Below are 5,534 nucleotides of genomic sequence, written 5' to 3' on the forward strand. Positions count from 1 at the left end.
TGGCTGGCCAGGTTTTGTTTGAATTTCAAGCCCAGATTAAGGAACCCTGCGCCCTCTACTCCCTCCCCTCCCCTCCCCCTATTTATTTTTCCATCTCTCCTGCCTAAATGATGTCAATGGAAGCAGAGCTATAATGCTATTTATAGAAGCACCACACCATCACCACCCCCCATCACACACACACACACACACACACACACACACACACACACACACCCTTCACCAACCATCCTTGGCATCACATGCTTGGTTGGGAGCTCTGCTACACACAATAAACCACCTCAAGAGAAGAATCTGCATGAATCGAGCCGCTGAATATTTATGAACGGGTTTGTCACATGTTCGACCCCCCCTTCCCTCGCCCCATAACCCCCCCGCCCCACTCCTTTACGGTGTGTGTACTGTATGTGTTTGCTTCCCATGCCTGGTTATTGTCCGTGCAGCCGTACTTCCCTCTGCAGGGGGGGGGGGGACATTGAGAAGGACAGGAGCGATGCGCGCCCCCTGACTTCTTCTTCGTCCTCCTCCTCCTCCTCTTCTTCTTCTTCTGCTCTTCATTCACTCATTCCGTGTAGTCAGTTATTCATTCATTCATTCATCACTTTTTCCCCTCTCACTCATTCACAGGATTCCTCCAGCAGAGAGTATGTGAATGGACAGACAGAGGGGATTAATGTGGGGAGCCACCTGTTCTCTTGATCTGTTTGCGCACTATATGCTTGTTTTGGAGGATTTTTGTCCTTACAGGTGGAATCACAAACTTGTTGGCATGCGCGTGCACTGGCTGTGTGTGTGTGTGTGTGTGTGTGTGTGTGTGTGTGTGTGTGTGTGTGTGTGTGTGTGTGTGTGTTTGTGTTGCGGGGGGGGGGGCCCTTGGGTGGGGGGCCTCCGGAGTACACTGTGTTCCCTGGGTATGAGTTTTGGGAGCTCTATGCATAGACCAAATCCTCCCCCCTCCTCTCTCTCTGTCTCTCTCACCACGACTCGCTCTGTCTCTTGACATTCACATGCTGGATTACGTAACAGAGTTGGGGGGGGGGGGTTAAAGTCTTCCTCCATCACAAATAAATGCACGGTTTGCTGCACAAGCGTCTTCGATTGAGAAGAACTCATGAGCTTTTTTTTTTTTTTTTTTTTAGTCTGCCTTCTATTTCTGAAAGGCGGCCGTGATAAAAATAAACTGCCCCCCACCCTCCTCTTCTCTTCCTCCACCCCTCCATCCCTCCCTTACCCTCTCAAAAATCCATCATCCACCCCCCAATCCGAAAGCTGAATTTCAAAACCCCGTCCTTCATCAGCGGAGTCGTGTAAATATCACGAGACGATGCGGATGATCATATTCATCGGTTAACAGTGAGGATTTATGAGCACGAATCCGACACCTCACTTTAGAGGTGGTGCTGTATAAATTCAAAGATTTGATTTGTGACTGTTGACTCCGGACAAAATCATCTATTCGTGTTGTAGTCTCAGTGTGCCTGAACCATCCAGCAGCAGCAGCAGCAGATCGCGGGGCTGCTCGGTATTTATAGCGACGCTGCGTACATCCACGGCGGTCACACGTGCGGCAGCAGCCGCTTCCCTGCACTCCTGCTGAAGTTGACATGTTAACACTCACTGGCTGCTATATTTAGCCCAGCCTCACAGTGCTGTTACTATTCCCAGCATTGTACATGAGGGGGCGGACGGTGCGGGTTTCTTTCTTTTTTTTTTTTTTTTTTTCATATAAAAAGGGAAGAAAAAGTTCCCTTCCCACAACTGATTTATTTTCCTGCCTGCTATCTGCCACAGATACTACAGCAGACCCAGGGACGATCCAGTTAAAATGAAACACTAACCAAAATGCAACCTAGGCTTTGTTTGTGAATGTATATGAGTCAAACCTTCGGTTAAAGGCATAATTACGACGAAAGAGGCACTTTTAAGATTTGCCATATTTTCGTTTTCGGCTCAGAGTCATTTCCAATGGGAGTGCAAGAGGCACTTTAATGCTAGCATCAAAATCGCTATTTTTAAAACACTAAGAAGGCTCAACAGGACATGAAACTTTACTTGTAGTATCACCAGTGTTTCTACACATGAACAGAGCATTGAGAACATTGTCTGTACACAGAGTTTACTATAAAGAGAGTTTTTTTGAACGACTCACGTTAGCAGTAGCTTCTTCCTCTAGCCGTAGTCATGGCAGCCTAGACATACTCTGAGATTGACATGTGCTGTGTTCCCATATTCGTACTTCCATGAGTACACTTAAACTAGTACATACACTATTCGCACTCACCAAGTACGCAGATTTCAGCCTGTGAGTGTTGCTCCAAATCTAATACTCCCTGGTGCCTTTATCGGAAATTATGATCACGACAGCCGCCTTGGCTCGTCACCCGCCAAAAAGACCCCGCTTTGAACGGTGAATAAAAGACATCTACGACTTTACTTTTTAACAATTACAATCCTACAATCCTGAAATATGACTCTGCTACAGGCCTGTCTTCTCGGTAGCTATTTAAAAAAAATCTGAACTGAGCACAGCTGCCTGGCTCCGCTTCTTCCGCTACTTAGACAAGATGGCGGCCGTTGAGTGCATAAAGTGTACATCGTTGCACACTCAACCTTTTTGCCTTCATGAGGGCACCATCCGGGTCCTTTAGGTACACTTCTTTTCGCCGCGATCAATATCGGAACACCCTAAATACTCAGACTAAGTACAGTAAGTATGGGAAGTATGGATATCAGAACACAGCTATGTACTTTTAGAGGTCTGGGCTGCCATGACAGTGGCTAGCGGAACAAGATACTGCTAACATGAGTTGTTCAAAAACTCTCTTTTTAGTAAACTGGGTAGAGTCTGGGTAGAGTTGAGCTATGTCTACACACAGCTCAACTGAACCACATACACTCTACCCAGACATGTCGATGCTCGAGTACGTCTGGGATGCCACAATGACGGCTAGAGGAAGAAGCTACTGCTAATGTGAGTTGTTCAAAACTTTCTTTTTAGTAAACTCTTTGTACACAAACAATGCTGTCAATGCTTGTGTTCATGTGTAGAGAACCTGGTGATAGTACGAGCAAAGTTTCATGTTGTGTCGAGCCTTCTTAGTGTTTTAAAAATAGCAGTTTTGATGCTAGCATAAAAGTGCCCCATGCACTCCCACTGAAAATGAGTTTGAGCTGATAACAAAAATACGGTCAATCTTAAAAGTTCCTCTTTGGTCGTAATTATGCTTTTACACGAAGGTTTGACTCATATACATTCACAAAAAAGCCTAGGTTGCATTTTGGCGAGGGTTTCACTTTAAAGGTCACTACGATTCCAAGAAGGAAGGGCGGCCATCTGGAAGAGTTGTGTTTGGTGGTAAATGAATGCCTGAGCAGAAATTGCAGACAGTGCTGCAGGCAGAGGTTAACAGTCCATCCTTTACCTCTGACCTCTGTGGAGCAATAGGCAGTTAAAAAAACAAAAACAAAAACCTTCCTCAAATCAGGATTCTTCATGTCTGTATACATTTTTTCAAGACGTGCATTCTGGGCACATCCATGTTATTCACAAGTCCAGTGTGTTTTTAGCACCAAGGACAGTTCCCATTTAAACTCAGTGCTCTGTGTTTCAGGGTGTGATCCTCTTCCCTCTCCAAACTACTTATCTTGGACATTGATAGAGAACATCAAGAATCAAGTGAAAAGCCTGGAGAAGACAACTGTGGTGCTACAGGGATCGGGACAAAGTTTTCACTGGACAAAATGTTCATTGATGCAAATCATTTGCACCATATAATAACAAAAATAGCTGAAAATGACCTGAGGGATGACAGTATTCTTAACTTTCGCACATACTGGAGCTAAGTTGAAGAAAACAGAAATTAAAGTCTGTATTCTGGCAGTTAATTTGGATACTTCCAGGTGTTCTTTCTCAGATACTAATCAAAATACTTTTCAAAAGCACCCCTTGTTTCTCATCCACGCTGCTTAAGCACACTCAGAGTTCCTTTTGATCACAAGCGGAGTTTATATCAGACTTAGTTTGTAATTCTAACAAGGACAGCTGTGGCCAGCTACATGTCAAAGTGTACTTGGAGAAGAAACTGAACCCAGATCGCTCCTGATGGCTGTTGAGCCTAAAAAGATCCTCAAGCTTCAAATAAATCAGCTTTTTGGGCCTTCAGAGATCATCTTGTCTTGGGCATGAGGGTGAGAGACTAGTAACAACAGTCACGCTTTATTTAAACCCATGTTTGATAGAGTTAGGGTTAAAAACTGGCTAAAGGCTAAAGTAAACTGGCAGCTCGGATTTCTCACAAAACAGGAGCGGTGAACAACACTACATTTTGTTGGCTGACACGTGAACGCACCGTCCACATACAGAGCAGCGTGGCCAGGACCTGACATAACTTCATGCTAATATTCTGAGACATAAACGCTACAATACTGCAACAAATGAAAACTAAAGGGTTTTGTTTTGTTGTGCTTGTTGTTGATTTTCAGTCACCTGCTCATGCAAAGTGTAGATTTAACTTCAGGTCTGTTGGGGTACAGTATGAAGGCCTCATTTTATCAACACCAGCCCTCCTCTCCCTCCCAAAGCTTGGTAATAAAGTGAGGAAACCCGTTGAGTTCCACCAAGTGCTTCAGGACTATTGATTTACCTTCACTTCTACTCTCACATGGACTCGTACAGTCGCTCCTTCCTTCTCTCTTTCTCTCTCTGAGGGTCGTCTTCGCTTCCTCTCCCGCTGCTGCCGCCCACTCCTCCTCCACCACTTGATTATTTTCAGCTCCAAGGTTTGCGTGTGTGCGTGCGTGCATGTGCACGTGTATTTGCGCGCGCACGCACACACAAACGCTTGGCTGGCTGGCTGGCTGGCTGACTGACTGCCGGGCTGGTTTGGGAAATACCTGGTCACGATCAATGAGGAGAGGGTTCATGTTGGTTGCACACCGCCCCCTAGTGTAGAACTTAGACGTAGACCTTAAACGCACCACGATACCTGTGCCAAAAGATGTACAGTATCCGAGCAAAAAAAAATAAAAATACACCATCAGCCTGCAGCTCTTGAGAGGGCGAAGGGTAGGAAAGACGAAGAGAAACTAAATGGTGGACGAGAATTGTGCACTGTAAGAAAGTTTCAGCTCATTGCATCACAATAGCACATCAGTATTGTTGTTGAACATCCAAATGTTGCATGCAAAACTATCAACTACTGCCCAGTTTGTGACGCCCTTGTGAGTTCATTTCAGGCCTGATTCAGTATCCTGCTTGACCAGTAATCGACAAACACACCAGGTCTGTTTATCACTACATTTGTCTCATCTCTGCATTGCTCGCCCAGATCGCAGTGTTCCTCCATGCGCCGTAACCCGAGCAGAAATACAAAAGAGACAAAAAGACATCATGAAAGCTTTAAGTGACTCGTTCGGCGTGGATAAAAATAGATTCTGGTTGCTCTGCGAGGAAAACCCTGGTCTGGATCGCCCTCTAGAGGGGAGACAGGACGGACACGCTTCTTTTATCCTTCATGTTCTGCAATGAAAAGTCC

The 5,534-nt window shown here is 45.4% G+C and overlaps 1 long non-coding RNA gene across 1 annotated transcript; it reads left to right on the forward strand.

Moving 5' to 3' along the window:
- The first annotated feature begins 2,552 nt into the window (after nt 1-2,552).
- On the forward strand, nt 2,553-4,603 carry LOC119024972. Its single transcript, XR_005076658.1, has 3 exons — nt 2,553-2,707; nt 2,831-2,971; nt 3,612-4,603. It is a non-coding gene; the product is annotated as an uncharacterized LOC119024972 (long non-coding RNA).
- Nucleotides 4,604-5,534: the final 931 nt, after the last annotated feature.

The sequence above is a fragment of the Acanthopagrus latus genome, chromosome 8, assembly GCF_904848185.1.
Source record: "Acanthopagrus latus isolate v.2019 chromosome 8, fAcaLat1.1, whole genome shotgun sequence".
In the NCBI taxonomy this organism is placed as follows: domain Eukaryota; kingdom Metazoa; phylum Chordata; class Actinopteri; order Spariformes; family Sparidae; genus Acanthopagrus; species Acanthopagrus latus.